The sequence below is a fragment of the Hydractinia symbiolongicarpus genome, chromosome 4 (genome assembly GCF_029227915.1).
Source record: "Hydractinia symbiolongicarpus strain clone_291-10 chromosome 4, HSymV2.1, whole genome shotgun sequence".
NCBI lineage: Eukaryota > Metazoa > Cnidaria > Hydrozoa > Anthoathecata > Hydractiniidae > Hydractinia > Hydractinia symbiolongicarpus.
Genome location: NC_079878.1, coordinates 8,438,469 through 8,457,853, shown reverse-complemented (window position 1 = coordinate 8,457,853; position 19,385 = coordinate 8,438,469).

Here is a 19,385-nt window from a genome sequence, read left to right as displayed (position 1 = left end):
GTAAGATATTAAATTTTTTACCTGTTGCATACAAGACGTTCACGGCAATGTCGGGATTGTTCAGAGCAAATTTTGTGATATCTTTGATGGATGTTGGGAATTCAATACCACCCAATTATACCGCACCTCATATGGTCGAAGCTTGCTTATTCTCTGATGATTTGTACCTATTTCTTCGTGATGTATGGCGGCGATAATTGACCATTTAAAGCATTCTTGATCATTGTTATTCGGATTAATTGTGGCTTGCTTGGTAGCGATCCACTTGGGTGTTTCAATATATGATGATCCCCGCGTTAACTTCAGTTTGTGGAAGTCTACATCGAGGTGTTGAATACGACCGATACTAAAACCGCTCTTGGGTAGCGCGGAATTCTCCACATGCGTTCTAATTTGAGCAAACATTGTGTCCATCGATTCATCCACTATGTTGCCTTGGAATATAGATGTCATGTTGCTGTGGAACACCTTGTCTACTTCGATAAACTCGTTAGTACCATCAATGGGTTTCCTCCATAGGATCCATAGAGAGCACTGAATTTTTGCAGAGGCCATGTCTTCCACCTGTTTCTCAATCAAATTTTTCACATGCGATCGTATCATACTAAAATATCCATGGATATCTGTTCCATCTATTCCAGCTATGCGGTAACTCCTGAATGTTTTATGTAATGCATGCTTATGCTCCTGTGGCGTAAAATCTTGATTAGATTGCTCTGAATTATGATCTTCCCTTGCCTCTTCCTTAACCTCATCATGAATCGTTGCACCCGTGACCCTGTTGTATAGCTTCTTCACATTCTTTTTGAACGTGTTATATATACGCTATTGACACCCTTCTTTATAGACTCTGGCACATAGTCCACTAGCCAATCAGACCACTCTCGCAGTTTACTTTTTACCATTGGACGAGTCTTTAACATCTCTTGGAGCTCGAAGATGTCCATGGCCTCTGGTGTTGGTAGAATAGTCACTGATCTGACGTTCTTTCTAGGCTCCTTGGCCCTCCTTGGTGGTCTCTGTGGTGCTGGAGTGGGTTCTAATAAAGCAACGAGGTCTGCTTTGCGTAATTTTGAATAACCCTTAATCCCACGAATTTTTGCGATGACATGTAATTGTTTTACGGTTTTATATTTCCAATCCATCTCTTTTATTTATATATAATTTTTTGATTTCAAACATTTTTGGGACGGTCATGATTTTGAATGGGGATTTCCCTTTGGTCGACGTCGTCTGTGCCAGAAAGAACATTTCTCTATCTCTGATGTTGCCCTATAGTGCATTGGCACCCTTTTTGTAGGTCACCCCTTTACGAAATATGTTTTCTTAACAGTACACCACCGTAACACAGCTCATCAGAAATCTTTAAAGTTTTAAAATTATATCAGAATAAAGATCTCCCCAAATGTACAAAAAGTAATCTTTGAAAAATAGTACTTCAACAATACTACGGTACCCTTAAAAATTCGTAAGAAAAAAACGAAGACGTCTCCAATTTATCAGCGTATCAATTTATTAAATACTATAGCCAGCTGGCTATTCAGGAATATAGTATGTTGCTTGTGTTGTAGCGATATCCGCAAATTTTTTTCATACCTGCGACATTGTTTTAAGATTTCCACATGACTAAAAACATTATGAATTTTAAAATACCTAAGATTTGACCTACGCTGGTGTACTTACAAATATATAGCATATGCTGACTGAAACTTGCAGAAATACTCATGATAGACAATGTAAAATAGCTATAGCTAGCATTCTAAATAGTTTTTCAACAATCCTTTCTTTATCAAGTTGTGATTATATAGTTTCGATATGTATTTTCATTCAAAAAGTTGTTTTATTCAATAAACATTAAGTAATTTTCTTTGGTCAATTTGGGGCAAACTGACAGGAATGAAAAGACCTTTTGCCCACCCTAAACACAACGAAATTCACAAGACCTCTGGCAAAAAAGGGGTATCAGAAAGCCGCTTAGTAAACTAGACACAATGAAGAGAATATCTTTGCACTGTCGGTAAACTAATAAGGCTTACTTGAACCCGTTCCAACGGAAGGAACGATTTGATCTCGATTTAGTTCAACAAAATCCGCTTCGTTAAAAAACATAACTCGAAATAAAATCTAGCATAGCTTATCAAATAATAATAAAATAACAGTCTACAACAATATTTGTGATCAATTTTATAACGCAGTCTTTATTCTTTCCCAATTTCACGAATATCAAAATACACCCACAAACGGCGTAAGGCTAAGTCGTAGGGCCATGTCAGATTTTAAAAAATGATCCTGAAAAGTCAGTCGAAGAAAAAGGAGGAGGAGAAAAAGACCCGTTTTCATAAGGTCTAGGATGTAATCCGAAATCTTAACTGCAAAAAATAAACCTAATACGCAAATTAAATCTTATAGGGTAGATGATACGTAAATTCAACAAGTACGTAAGTTTAAAAATTAGATAAAAATTTGAGATTAATGTGTGTTAAATTTTAAGTTCAAGAACGTTTATCCTTTAAGACAACAAAGAACTAACTAAGCACTCTTTATCTGAACCGTTTTATTTTCAAAATTATAATAATAATACTGTATCCCTGTATCACTCACAATTGAATACAAAAAATATTTACATAGGTGCTTCTAGCAGTCGTAAAAATATCTCAAACCAGAAAAAGTCTGAGCCGGTAGGCAGCTATAATGTAACTGGAGTACTACATTCGATCTACAAAAGACGCCTGCCATAATAAATGAGAATTCCATTGTTTGAAGAAGCACGAACCAGCCCCAATTGTATTATTGATGCAAAGCAAACATGCATTCAAGCTTGAGATAATTTTTTACGGCTGCTAAAGCCTTTATATATTTTTTTATTATATATATCAAAGTTGATAATAAAACACTTCTTATAAAAAGTGCTTAGTCCTTTGTTGTCATACTAAGGACAAACACCCTTCTACTTGAAACTTAACGCTCAATATAAAATTTTTAATACTTGTTAAATTTATGTAGTTTCTAAACTTACGTAAATTTAAAGTTACTACATACTACAGAACCTCACCTGGCTGTGCAGCACGATTTACCTGAACTTAAGCGTTCAGCTCATCGTAATTACGATTTATGTCATTTTTGTTTTGTGTCTGCAGGAAAAGAAAAAATATAAGTACACGAAAATAGAAAATTGCTGTTTAATAACGGAACAGAGTTGTAGCATGAATTGCCATACTACACCAGCGTAGGAAATCGAATTTTCTTTGGTGGAAGGTACAGCAATAAAACAAATTGTGGGAGGCACATGTTTTTTTCTCCTAAAATTTACTATTAATAAATACTAATAAATATTAGCGAACATAAATAAATTAATACAATAATAAATAAAGCGTTAAAATAATATAACAGTATATTACACCCAGCTTTGCATACAAATTTTCATTAGAAAAGTTTTAATTTGCCGAAGGGACAAATGACGAAACTAGAGAATATGGCAATTTCTCAAAATATCTTTATTTTTTAATCTTTTACCATTTTTCCTTTGTGGTAACAAAAACCGAACTACATAACTGAAAAGGAATAAGTATTACATTGTAGTGATTTGTCATATAAAATTAAATTTTTGGTAAATATATTTAAAGGCTTGAAATGGTTGCACAAAATCCGAATAACAAGAGTGAAGTCAAGTGTCCTGGTCTGAAAATGGCTTAGCTTAGCTAAGTCAATAAACGCCAAACACTGTTTTTTCCCTATGCTGTAAAATATGGGATGACATATCGTTTAAAATTCTCCAAATATAGTAACGTTTCTCTTATAATCACAGAATTTCGTACGGCAACGCGACTGAAGATGATTCTATCATCACTGAGTTTAAAAAATTCTTTAGTTCCATTAATCAAAGTAGATTTACTAAAGCGTGATTTTTTGTGACATTTAACACGTCCTTTTTTCAGATATTTTCCATATGCAAAGATCAATTTGTATTCCAAATGCTTTAAAGATTCCAGCAACTCCGTAAGCTTAGGAGAATAATTTGGATTTGGACGATTTACCATCTTAAATGCTTCTTTTAAGTTGGACAACACATCTTTGTAGCCACATAAACACGAAATGGTGATTGGCGTCGATCTACATTTGGTAGGAAACTGCAAATTTTCGAAGGTTAGTGCAAATTTATTTTCTTTTTCTTTAAAGATATCTGTTGAGTATGTTAGCCACACGCTTGCAGCAACATTTACCATCTGAGTTATTAATACACCGATTTGCATGATTCTAAATAATAATACTTCACTATACTTCTTTGAGTTTTGAGCACGAAGATCTAATGTGTAGCAAATGTTACAGGAAAGGCTATTTTATGCAACCATGCCAAGATCCCCAGATACTTCGCGAATGTCGTCAGCTTTCCAAGCTTGAATAATGCATGGTCCTACAACAATCAAACCATTATTCAAACCCACTCAACTATATCCTGAAGAAACGCCAAACAAACGGCATGTATGGGAGAAACGGCATCTCTTTGTTATTTGTTCACACGCGTCAGTACACAACATTGAAACAGGTTTGTTTGGTAAAATGCAAGAAACAGGAGGTGCTTTGACACTAGAAACTTCTTTGAGTTTTGAGATCCCTTTAGGCATCCCTTTGTTATTTGTTTACACGCGCCAGTGCACAACTTTGGGGCAAGTTTGTTTAGCGAATTGCAAGAAACAGGAGATGTTTTGACACTAGAAATTTCTTTGAGTTTTGAAAAGGATGACTTGATGTGTAGCAAACTAACCTACACGTTTTTTATGGAAACAGCCTGGAAGGTACATTGGTGAATTTACCTGTGTTGTACTTTAACGAAATTATTTTCCTATTTCGAATAATTAAAACTGTAGGATTTACTCGTTTTTTAATTTTCTTATTTTAATGTCATTGGAACCGAGCAGTTTTTTGGCAATATATTTATTTTCGATGTGGTAGCTAATTCCCAATTATCCGAAGCGCAATATAGGGTACCTTGAAAGCAGAATTTTTCATTCTTCATTCCCGTAATAATGAGGCCATAACATAACTATTAGTGCATGCTGAACCTTTGTTCAACTATGTAGAAAATGATAGCATTACTTACCATTACATAGCCACGGTTTGTTTTTGTCTGCACACCATTTTTAAAAAGCCGGATATTAAGCGGGTTGAATCGGTGCTACTGTTCTGCCCAATCTTGGAACGCGCCCCGTCTTAAGACTGGTCAGGCCAATCTTCCGACAGTGACAAATGGGTGGCCAGTCTTAAGACTGGACTGCCCAATCTATGGACGTAAATGCCCAATCTTAGAACAATTGTGAAAGACAAACAGAACAATAAATTTCTAGAATTTACCTCTTAATAGGAACTTTAAATTGAAACTTTTCTTGGAAAATCAAGAGGCCAAAAATTTATATATACCATTTATTATGTTTAAAAAATTGAAACTACTCAACCATATTAGCTAGCTGGCTACAGCTCGATAGCTGGCTAAACATCTCATCCAATGAAATTAACAGCTAGCTAACTAATAATATGGTTGAATACGATTTTTCTGATCCTTTATAAATAAAAACATTTTATTTTTAAAATTTAGCCGCTATACTACAAGCTGTATATAAATGCTGAATGTATAACACGTGCTCTACCAGCTGCCTAGCTAGCTAGCTACGATTTTTACTCTACTGTGTCCAAAAACTGGCCGGGTCAATTCAACAGTACCCAAAATATGATGTGTTAATGTGCCTGAGAGTGTTTGTTGGGACTTGCTAAAGATGGGCCTAACATGATCTTTTGCCCAATCTTGTGACGCCCTGCCCAGTCTTAAGACTGGCCGGCCAGTCTTAAAACTGGGCAATTTTATGTCCAAAGATTCGGCAAAACAGTGTCATAAGACTAGGGGCGGCTGTAGTAGTAGCAACTGAACCTGCGCCCCACTCAGAAAAACCCTGGCTACGGTTATATTGGAACTGGGCGGATCAGAAGGTTATTCCAGATTGTACCGTGGTTTTTACAAGAATGTACCTTTACTTTCTCTTACAATAGCACAAAACATTTTATTCTTTCCCAATTTTACGAATATCAAGATACACCCACAGCCGGCGTAAGGCTAAGTCGTAGGGCCATGTCAGACTTTAAAAAATGATCCTGAAAAGTCAGTCGAAGAAAAAGGAGGAGGAGAAAAAGACCCGTTTTAATAAGGTCTCGGATGTAATCCGAAATCTTAACTGCAAAAAAAAACCTAATACGCAAATTAAATCTTATAGGGTAGATAATACGTAAATTCAACAAGTACGTAAGTTTAAAAATTAGATAAAAATTTGAGATTAATGTGTGTTAAATTTTAAGTTCAAGAACGTTTATCCTTTAAGACAACAAAGAACTAACTAAGCACTCTTTATCTGAACCGTTTTATTTTCAAAATTATAATAATAATACTGTATCCCTGTATCACTCACAATTGAATACAAAAAATATTTACATAGGTGCTTCTAGCAGTCTTAAAAATATCTCCAACCAGAAAAAGTCTGAGCCGGTAGGCAGCTATGATGTAACTGGAGTACTACATTCGATCTACAAAGGCCTCCTGGCATAATAAATGAGAATTCCATTGTTTGAAGAAGCACGAACCAGCCCCAATTGTATTATTGATGCAAAGCAAACATGCATTCAAGCTTGAGATAATTTTTTACGACTGCTAAAGCCAGCTTTATATATTATTTTATTATATATATTAAAGTTGACAATAAAACACTTCTTATAAAAAGTGCTTAGTCCTTTGTTGTCATAATAAGGACAAGCACCCTTCTACTTGAAACTTAACGCTCAATATAAAATTTTTAATACTTGTTAAATTTATGTAGTTTCTAAACTTACGTAAATTTAAAGTTACTACATACTACAGAACCTCACCTGGCTGTGCAGCACGATTTACTTGTACTTAAGCGTTCAGCTCATCGTAATTACGATTTATGTCATTTTTGTTTTGTGTCTGCAGGTAAAAAAAAAATATAAGTACACGAAAATAGAAAATTGCTGTTTAATAACGGAACAGAGTTGTAGCATGAATTGCCATACTACAACCGCGTAGGAAATCGATTTTTCTTTGGTGGAAGGTACAGCAATAAAACAAATTGTGGGAAGCACATGTTTTTTTCTCCTAAAATTTACTATTAATAAATACTAATAAATATTAGCGAACATAAATAAATTAATACAATAATAAATAAAGCGTTAAAATAATATAACAGTATATTACACCCAGCTTTGCATACAAATTTTCATTAGAAAAGTTTTAATTTGCCGAAGGGACAAATGACGAAACTAGAGAATATGGCAATTTCTCAAAATATCTTTATTTTTTAATCTTTTACCATTTTTCCTTTGTGGTAACAAAAACCGAACTACATAACTGAAAAGGAATAAGTATTACATTGTAGTGATTTGTCATATAAAATTAAAATTTTGGTAAATATATTTAAAGGCTTGAAATGGTTGCACAAAATCCGAATAACAAGAGTGAAGTCAAGTGTCCTGGTCTGAAAATGGCTTAGCTTAGCTAAGTCAATAAACGCCAAACACTGTTTTTTCCCTACGCTGTAAAATATGGGATGACATATCGTTTAAAATTCTCCAAATATAGTAACGTTTCTCTTATAATCACAGAATTTCGTACGGCAACGCGACTAAAGATGATGCTATCATCACTGAGTTTAAAAAATTCTTTAGTTCCATTAATCAAAGTAGATTTACTAAAGCGTGATTTTTTGTGACATTTAACGCGTCCTTTTTTCAGATATTTTCCATATGCAAAGATCAATTTGTATTCCAAATGCTTTAAGGATTCCAGCAACTCCGTAAGCTTAGGAGAATAATTTGGATTTGGACGATTTACCATCTTAAATGCTTCTTTTAAGTTGGACAACACATCTTTGTAGCCACATAAACACGAAATGGTGATTGGCGTCGATCTACATTTGGTAGGAAACTGCAAATTTTCGAAGGTTAGTGCAAATTTATTTTCTTTTTCTTTAAAGATATCTGTTGAGTATGTTAGCCACACGCTTGCAGCAACATTTACCATCTGAGTTATTAATACACCGATTTGCATGATTCTAAATAATAATACTTCACTATACTTCTTTGAGTTTTGAGCACGAAGATCTAATGTGTAGCAAATGTTACAGGAAAGGCTACTTTATGCAACCATGCCAAGATCCCCAGATACTTCGCGAATGTCGTCAGCTTTCCAAGCTTGAATAATGCATGGTCCTACAACAATCAAACCATTATTCAAACCCACTCAACTATATCCTGAAGAAACGCCAAACAAACGGCATGTATGGGAGAAACGGCATCTCTTTGTTATTTGTTCACACGCGTCAGTACACAACATTGAAACAGGTTTGTTTGGTAAAATGCAAGAAACAGGAGGTGCTTTGACACTAGAAACTTCTTTGAGTTTTGAGATCCCTTTAGGCATCCCTTTGTTATTTGTTTACACGCGCCAGTGCACAACTTTGGGGCAAGTTTGTTTAGCGAATTGCAAGAAACAGGAGATGTTTTGACACTAGAAATTTCTTTGAGTTTTGAGAAGGATGACTTGATGTGTAGCAAACTAACCTACACGTTTTTTATGGAAACAGCCTGGAAGGTACATTGGTGAATTTACCTGTGTTGTACTTTAACGAAATTATCTTCCTATTTCGAATAATTAAAACTGTAGGATTTACTCGTTTTTTAATTTTCTTATTTTAATGTCATTGGAACCGAGCAGTTTTTTGGCAATATATTTACTTTCGATGTGGGAGCTAGTTCCCAATTATCCAAAGCGCAATATAGGGTACCTTGAAAGCAGAATTTTTCATTCTTCATTCCCGTAATAATGAGGCCATAACATAACTATTAGTGCATGCTGAACCTTTGTTCAACTATGTAGAAAATGATAGCATTGCTTACCATTACATAGCCACGGTTTGTTTTTGTCAGCACACCTTTTTTAAAAAGCCGGATATCAAACGGGTTGAATCGGTGCTACTGTTCTGCCAAATCTTGGAACGCGCCCCGTCTTAAGACTGGACTGCCCAATCTATGGACGTAAATGCCCAATCTTAGAACAATTGTGAAAGACAAACAGAACAATAAATTTCTAGAATTTACCTCTTAATAGGAACTTTAAATTGAAACTTTTCTTGGAAAATCAAGAGGCCAAAAATTTATATATACCATTTATTATGTTTAAAAAATTGAAACTACTCAACCATATTAGCTAGCTGGCTACAGCTCGATAGCTGGCTAAACATCTCATCCAATGAAATTAACAGCCAGCTAACTAATAATATGGTTGAATACGATTTTTCTGATCCTTTATAAATAAAAACAATTTATTTTTAAAATTTAGCCGCTATACTACAAGCTGTATATAAATGCTGAATGTATAACACGTGCTCTACCAGCTGCCTAGCTAGCTAGCTACGATTTTTACTCTACTGTGTCCAAAAACTGGCCGGGTCAATTCAACAGTACCCAAAATATGATGTTTTAATGTGCCTGAGAATGTTTGTTGGGACTTGCCAAAGATGGGCCTAACATGATCTTTTGCCCAATCTTGTGACGCCCTGCCCAGTCTTAAGACTGGGCAATTTTATGTCCAGAGATTGGGCAGAACAGTGTCATAAGACTAGGGGCGGCTGTATTAGTAGCGACTGAACTTGCGCCCCACTCAGAAAAACCCTTGCTACGGTTATATTGGAACTGGGCGGATCAGAAGGTTATTCCAGATTGTACTGTGGTTGTTACAAGAATGTACCTTTACTTTCTCTTACAATAGCACAAAACATTTTATAAAAATTCCTCTTTTAGATTAGGCGCCCCTCACCCAGCCTTTCGTCCGCGAAGGTTATTCCAGATTGTACCGTGGTTGTTACAAGAATGTACCTTTACTTTCTCTTACAATAGCACAAAACATTTTATAAAAATTCCTCTTTTAGATTAGGCGCCCCTCACCCAGCCAAACGCCGTTTGATTACCAGGCCCCTTTGAGTAAAATTTCAAATAATCGGCTACTGCATTTGTATTGCTATTTACCTGACCTGAGTACCTGTAAAACAGAAAATCTTAGCCAATTTCTTTTTTCCCAGGAGCTATGTGTTCATTGCTTTAAAAAAATCCGATTTTTATTATCGTTTTCTTCCACACGTAATTCACACTTGTTCCGAATTTTTGTCGATAAAAATTATCCTTATTTTTAGACTGATCATATAGTAACAGCATGAAAGTTCGATATGTCCAATTTATTTTTTAATCACTGGATTCCAAATGTCAGTTTGAAGATGGTATTATGTGGTCTATATGCCAGTCCTTACCGTATTTTTTTACGATTAAGCGTTCAATAAACAATGCTTCAATTTGCCCTCGTAATGCTTTGTGTTGCACCCAAGGTAAATCGTGGAAACTACTCCCTTATTTCCCTAAAGCACGTTATGAGATTCGAGAGCTAATGATATCTACTAGGTGACCAGCGTGATAATAAAAATACACTTAAATCTTAAAATATAATACTCGTACACTCTCTTCTCACCCTACTATGTTTGCATATTCGACTTCAATTGCATAGTTTCAATTTGGATCTTTGAAAATCGTTCTCGCATAATCGGCACCGCCGCACATGTTGTTTACCTTTGAGATTGACATCTGATGCAAATTTTAGTTGGTTGACTAGCACGTTTACTGACCTTAAATTCCTCAAACAATGAAAGGTGACAGGTCGTGCCTTTTTTTACTCTCTATTGGGCACACACAAAACTCTTTAGACACTCTAAGTATCTTACCGAGTGGAAGCTAAGAATCCAAGCAGAGCATAATTTTTATTGTAAAACTTTCTAATCGCAAGGTTAGATTCAGGGCTGTCAATAAGATTACGATTTGCTCGAAATGATCCTGGTAAGGGTGGCGTGCGAGTGAAGTTTGTTTATCTCAACTTTCACGGGTATAATAATCAATTTATTCTTAGGATTGTAAAAGACTTTGTCCACTTCCAACTCTTTACATTTTGCAGAAAAGAAGAAGGACACCTTTTAAATTTTATGCAGTTGTAGGTCTTGCTTAAGGCTAGTATCCTCCTTATTGTGATGACTTTACAGGGCAGTACTTTTTTAAATGTCATGGCCATACATCAAGACCATTCCACAGGACCTTCTTAACTTACCTTGTTAAATTTCAGTGCAATGTTGAAGGTTTTGTAGGTCGCATCAGCATGCGTAAAGAAACAGAAGCAAGGTCTGGTATACGTGCAACACCGGGACCAAGAATAAAGCTCCTACAAAAAATAACACTTACATCAAACGCGAACACGAGCTGGTCATGTGTCCAAGCGCGCAACATTTGTCATATTTACTGCTATATTCCCGGCTATAGAGATGATCATTTCAACTATTGTGTTTGTTTTCACTGATATAGGCAGTGCTGCTGGTGCAGCGGCTAGTGCTGGATGTAGTAGTGGTAAGCGCTTTGTGCGAAAACAGTTTGAGAGGATTGCGAACATGCTAAAGTGACTAGCCGGTGAAGCTGCAGCTGTCTTGCCTGGCATTCTAGCAAATATAATCAAGTCTTCTTACGTTTAGCTGCTAACGTAAAATATTTTATTGTTTAAAGTTTACACATTGCAGTTGCTGTTGAAAAGCACACAGGCAACACAAAACGTCGAAGTTTTATTGTTTGTGCAAACTATAAGACTGTCTAGCTTTGCTTAAGCAAAATTAGGAGTACTATACTTATTACACCAATAGCAGGCACAATACTTTTTATATCCTCATGAGCATTAGCCATTCTCCGAATATACGATGGAGAGGTGTAGTATTATGGCCATGGAGCTCTTCCTAATCTAAAAATGCTCCTGACAGATCAAGATTTGGCTTTTGAAGTTTATAATTTTACTTATGCGTAGGTTTTATGTCGCAATTTTCAATGTGGTAGAAATTCGTGTTTTAACGCGTGCTGAAGAAGTGGAAACAGTTGTAAAACCTACATTTGCTTGACTTTCTAATGGCACGGGTGCATTTGTGGTTTTAACGGTACTAACTCATTTTCTTACCAACATGAATTTTATGCAATAACCACTGTCCGTTTGCGTTTCACCGGTTGTGGCACAATATCTTAACGGAAGAAGTGGACAGTTTTCACTACAATACCAATCTCCACCTTTAAACGCGCTGAGGAGGTGAAATTCCTTAGAAAGTATTTACTTCCATTGGAAAGCAAAAAAAAAACACATTTAAAAGTCAAATAAATGCAGTTATGGTAGCTATAAATATTCCTGGTGACTTGACCTGGTGTCTGGAACACATGCTGTAATTCTCTTCTTCCCAGCCTTATTACGTTTGTCAAACATACTTTGCATATCCATCACCCCTTTGTATAATCAAGTCAGAGAAAACACATTGAAATTTTTTAACAACTTTAATATCATAGCATATTTTTACAACTAGGCGTGAACTTACTCTTTTAAAGCCCAGTGTTTGTTTTCTGTTTTTCTTTCTCTTTCCTATTGAAATGCTCAATATTGACTCGTTATTTTTTCCGCAAAAATATTTTAGTGAATAAGCCTTTTTCAAAATGAAAATTCGTTCTTCAAAATACACCACAAAAATAACCGGGAAAAAAATTTCGAGTAAAACGTTAAATTGCTACATGAAAACAAACGAAAGTGAATGTCTAAAATGTCAAAAAAAGTAATGTACTTGAACTTGAGATCAAATCGTTGGACGATTTTAAAATACATGGTGCGAATGCACTTAAACAGTACTCGGGTATTAGAAACAAACCTTTATATGGTTCATTCGATACTTTAGTAGCAAGGTATGTGGTACCCACAAGGTAGCTAGCTATATCCTCGTTTTTTTTCTTGTGCTAGCTTTTTATGACTACACTTTTCATTTCTCTTCTTTCAGGGCATTTTCTGCTTATGAAGAATGTGTCCCTGTTTATTCTGAAGTGGAACATCGGGAACGTTTGTTACTGAAAGAGTATACAGAAAAGTTTCAGTCTCGCTCTTTGGAAGATCCCTTGACAATAAAACTGGGTTGGGTAGGAGAAAATGAAGGATTAGCTTATTGGCCAAATGGACATATTTCATGGACATATCTAGGTATTTCCTAAATGTCATTTCACAAGATAATTTGTGGCAGAGGTTAAAGTGCGAATACAAAGAAGGAAAGTCTTACAGATATTATTCCAATGGGTTTGTTGGTGAGATATTTATCATCATGCTGCAACCAGAGTGCAAATATTGTATCATTAAAACAAAGTGTCTACCATCGCAAAGAGTTAATTCAAAACAGTATGAAGTTTGGTGTATCATTGAAAAAGACCATGGTGGAATGCCAAGTGGTAAAATATTAGCTGGGTATTGTAGCTGTACAGCTGGTTTGCTGGGTAAATCAAAATTTAATTTTTCCTGCACTTGATTTACTTCTTTCTAAAAAATATTTGCAAGAATGAAATTGATCTTTCAAAACATTTCCATTTTTTTTTACTTTTCACAGGTAGCTGTAACCATGTTGCAGGGATCTTGTTCAGAGTGAAAGCAGCTGTACTTATTGGGGTAACACACCCAACCTGCACAATGAAATTATCAAAGTGGAATGTACCACCCAACAAGTTATACATCAGCAGTTAAACCTGGCAAACTATCCAAATTTTTAATTAAGCAGGATTCTTATAAAAAAAAACTGCTGGGGATACTATGGAGGCAGTGGCTACCAAAGCTAAGCGGAAACAAAATTATACACCGTTGTCAGAAGAATTAAAAATATATTTCTCAAATAAAAAAAGAGTCCGTTCAGATATATACAATGTTTTAAAAACAACTTCGCCCAATTGCTGTTTTGTTAAAGTGATGGAAGACAAGTCAATGCTTATCAGAGACATAAATATAATCAAATTTCCAGAGACACTTTGTAAAAGAGCTGTAAATTTCAGAAAATCAAAATCTTTTTCAATAAGTGATAACGATACAGTAGTAAACAAGTTTAGCGACACTTTAAAATTAACAGATGAAGAAATAAAAACTTTATCGGATAACACCATAAGTCAAAGTCTTTCCGATGAATGGTTAAAACAGAGAAATGGTAGGATAACGGCTTCAAAATTTAAGCGAGTTTTTACCAGAATGGAAACTTTGTTATAATATCCAAATCAAGATGCAAGTAATTTAATTGTAGAAGTTATATAATTCAACATCAAACATGGCAAATGAAGCATGGTATAGCTATGTAGTATCATGCAAAGAAACACTATGAAAAGCTAATAAAAATAAACATCAAAACTTATCAACAAAAGATTGTGGTATAAAGGTCTTAAAATCACATCCATGGATAAGTGTTACTCCTGATTTAGAAGTACGTTGCAGTTGTCATGGTTACGGTTTAGTGGAGATTAAGTGCCCAGCATCTTTAATTAAAAAAATCCCAGATGCAGCAAAATATAATCACTTATATGAATGCAATGGAAAGGCTTATTTAAAAGCAACAAGTGAATATTATTTTCAAATACAAGGTCAAATGGCTGTTGCAGCTTCAAAATATTCAGATTTTTTCGTTTACACATCTTTGGGTTACCATTTGAAACGAATAGCTTTTGATCAAACGTTTTGGCACAATCTGATTTTAAAACTTGATTTATTTTGGAAAACATATATCGCACCTGAACTGATTTACCAAGACATTGCAAGTAAAGACACAGACAGAAGCATGGAAATGATTTCAGTACCCAAGATCCCTGAAAAAATAAACAGGGAGTTAAATACAACAGTTATAAATAACATTCTGATGACAAAAGATATCTCTATATCAAGAAAAGTATATATATTATATGATTATATGTATGTGATATTATATATAGTATATATGTGTATATACAATAATGTTCAATGTCTAATCCTTCATAATGGCTGATTTTGCATTTGATAAGCCACAACATGCAACTATAAATTCCTTCAAATGAGGCAAAAGTGTAATTGGTACTTCATGTGCTAAAATTCTAAAGGTTTTTACCCTTCAAATAACCTGTTCCACTAGCATTCTTAATTTCGCAATATTGCTGGTTTTTCTAACTTCGGAAGGAGTCATTTGTGATGCCCCACGTTTTCCAGGTGGTACAGTAAAATATATACTACGGGCAGCACATTCATTGGCAATATTAAATCCTTTGTCAGCCATAACACGAGAGTAGGGTGGCACAATATCTAAAAATTCACTGTCAAGAGTAAGGGCTTTGTCAGAAATTCGTCCAGTATAAGGCTCGGACAAGAAATTTATAAATGAACTTGGAGTAACCGAAATGAGAAACTTCATCGTATTGTGATGTTTATAATCAGACCATGTAGCACTTTGTAGCTCCAGATCCCTTGGGGTCTCTATAAAAACCTCAGAGCAATCAATAATTGCAATAAGATCAATAAATTTTTGAAACGTTTGGGCATATTTTCTCGGATTCTGTCTTGGTCTGGCATATAAACCATACAGCTAAAAAATTCAGACATAGCTCTAATCCAACAGGCAAATATTTTAGAAGTTGTTGCCACTGAAATTTTGAATCGATCTGCTAAGTCTTCAAACAATACTCCTAGCCTCAACTTCATCAAAACCAACAAAAACTCATCCTTGGAACATAATTTACGTGTTCGACCAAATTTCTTTAACTGATTTTTTTCACTTTTTGTATAATGAAATCTTGGACATACATGAGGCTTTATTGCATCATGAAAATATTCAAATGTTTCTCGGTTGTTTATGTTTGTATAAAAGTTACACTTATTATTTCTTTATAAATGGATACGCTTTTACGAACAAAGATATGGTTATGGTATTTTTCAGTTCTTTTTCGTAACTTTGTTTGGTTAAGCAAATGTGATAATTTTGCAGATTTTGTCTTTAACTTTATGTTGTTATTTTTAAGTTCTCTGTTTTCCCTCTCTACATTTAAACATCTTTTAAGAAACATCATTATAAGAGCTATAAAACTTGCTATTATTATTGTGACGTGAACAAAGGTGCTAATGCTGTTATCTACATTATTTTTATCACCCAGGTTGGTAACATTCACATCTTCAGTTATTTGTAGGCAGTTATCAGCATCACCATACGCTTTTGTATTTTTTTTGTGGCTTTCTCTGTGAAGGGGATTTAAATAAAAGTGAGCTTATTTTTCGAGAATCATAACCCATATTTTCAGTAGGATGGGGATTGCACTCAGTGGGCTTGCCATCAAGAAAGTGTTCACTACAAACTCTTGCATCTTTACTGGGCTCAAACAACTTTTCTTTTGAACCAGAGGCAAGTCGGTTAAGTAGCTGTATCCACATTTTTCTCTTTTCAGGATTTTCTTTTTTGTTGTTGGAAATGGATAAAGCCTACTAAATAGTGGTTCCAAAGGAACATTCACTTTTTTTACATTGTGATCCTCACAAACAGTTTCCTTCCATTTATTTAATTTATAAGCGCCATTGGCACAGTTAAACACAGCACAATGATAAGCCATAAGTATTTTAAAGACAATTATAGCACGAAAATTGAAAGCGTCTGGCACTGAAAAACCTGAGACTTCCTTTGCAAAACTTTTCGTACAGACTGTTTTATTCGAAATTTTCGTGCGCATGGTAGCATCGCTTAAAACCGCTTAAAACCAAGACTTTCGAAAAAGGTGTATTCTCGGCACCGTAGGACCCCATGTTTATAGGTGAACAATTATACTCGACGGTGTAGTGAAGAAAAGGGAATTTTTATTAATGTGGTTTACAGGCATCCAGGATTTCTTTTTACAATGGGGTAGAGGTGCGGAGACGAGTTCTACTCGGTGCCATTTGTAATAAATAGTTGTGAAATTATTATAAAAACGAATTCGTTTTTCGCCAAGTCAAAACGGCAAATACATTGCAAAAAATGTTTTTAAAAAACATTACAAAGAGAATTTCTCAGTTTTCCCTGCATAATATATTTTACTCGATTTTACATGAATGAACGAAGCATTTTAGTACCCAGAGCTATTTTAGATAAACATCGAAAAGTATTTTTCTATCATATTAAAAGAGGCTATGAAACAATTCAATAAGCTCAATTCCCGCAATTTCCGAAGGATAGACAGAAAATTTTGTATATATAGGTATGGTATATCTTACTAATTTTTAAATGGCCATCCTATATAAATATTCGTGATAAATAAATAAATAAACAAACAAACAAACAAACAAACAACCAAAAACAAACAAATAACCAAACAAATAAATAAATAAGAAATAATATACTCTTTAAAGCCACATATATTCTAGAAAAAGACAAAAAAAATTCAGTTTTCCTTTTGGCGGTAAATAAGGTACGGTCTGTAAAATATATTAAATATCAGTAAATAGAAAGTTTGTTTGAAACAGAGACAAAACGCGGAGCTGTATTTGTTAAGAAATGCTATGTTGCTAGCTTTAGGAAGGTGGTTAATACCTCTAAAAAGATTTTAAATTTATTCTTGTTGCTAACTGGCTTTATATGCAATAAACGTATGTTTTTATACAAAATTTCGTGGGATATAGCTAGCTAGCCTGTTCAAAGTTTATTTCATTAGAAAGTTTAAGATACAAGCAAGGTGAGTACCTATAACGAATAAAACATGGATACCCAATATATGTGGTGAACTTTTCTGTCTTGGATGCCCAATATGTTATTTAATCCTATTCGGTCCGGGGGGGGCGGATTCCGCCCCCCCCTGACGGTTTTTTTTTAATAACTCCTGATTGCTTTGTTATATGGCTATGATGCTAACTGTGTTTCAACATTTATCTATTAGACACCTGCTTGCTAATTTTTTTAGGTCCCATACCTTTCAGAGGCTTTGATATTGGCCATTACTCGAAACTACCCCTAAAAATCTCTATGAAATCCTTATAATGGGGAAAATATAATAACTCCTGTTAGGATTATCCTTAGAACTTGAAACTTGCAACACAAATTTGTTTCATCAAGAAGAATCTTTTGGAATAATTTGAACACGTGACTAATCCGATTTCCCGATTTTGTCGGATTTTACCCGAAAATCGAAAAAAAAAACGGATTTTTGGGCAATTTTTGGCAATTTTTCATCCGATCCATGTAAAAACCGGAAGATATGTTAAATAACTTTTATTTAGCTTTCAGAAACTTCAAACAGAATGTAAAAATTCGCTCTAGAACAAAAGTAATTATATTTTAAGCAGATAGTGGCATATTTAACAATTTTTAAGCTTTTGATGACGTCACAGAAAATGTGCTGACGCAAGCAAACTTTTTTGGCGCCATTTTGTTCCTTTTATGACGTACTATAAGTGTGCCAAGTTTGATTCAATTTGAACAACCCTATGAAAAGTTATTGAATCCGCCCCCCCCCCCCCCCCCGGTCATAGTATGTTCGAAAAACCCCGGACCGAATAGGGTTAAGATGATTTAAGTTGTCGTTTTTGGCGTCACAGATCATAAACTTTTCTTTCGCCATTAGCTCGACTTTTGTGTAAGTCACTAAAGTCGAAAACCAACAGTCGTTTTGTAGCCCCTTTAAACAATAACAAAAATAGCGCACACATTACACATGACGCATCGTGCTTGACCCGCAACGCAACGTCTTTGAATTTGAAGAATTGAGCTAAGTTTCAAACTTCGCAACATAACGGATAAACATTGTTATTAGTTTGAAGTTGAGTAATCTAAAATATAAAAGAATTTTAATGTGAACAGAAATAAAAAGCAACGTCGGATGTTTGTTGGAAGAATTAGTACTGGGAAATGTAATGTCTTTATATCTGACGTTTTTGTTGGCTTACATTGATTCTTTCTCTAGCGGCCGGGTAAAAACTAAACAATATAAAACACACTTTCGTGGAATTTAAACGTTTCCAAAAAAAATCAAAGTTTTAAGCTAACTGACTTAATCTTTTGAGAGTACGATAAAATAGATCAATTCATACTGGACATACAGTCTCTGGAAACAGAGTAGGCTACGAAATATGAACGTAATACCAAGAAGTTTTGTCAAAGCAAAAAAGTGGCCATAAGCAACTAACAAAACTCACCGTTTCCAAATATCTAACATATTGAATCCTTTGAAGAAGGATAAATGGCTTTAGCTTGCGCCTAGCTTGCATCGCTCGCTAGCTTAGCTCCGCAACAATATACGAAAGCGATTCTTTTATGTTATAACATGAGAAACTCGCTTTTGTGGATTTTCAGAAACAAATTATAAAGTAACTTGATAGATTACAATGCTGACACATCTACTAGAAGAAATAAGAGTAGGAAAAGCATATTCGTTGGCGAAATACTGCACATCGCACATGTAGCCAGACTAGGCATTGCATAGAAGGTATTATGCCAGAC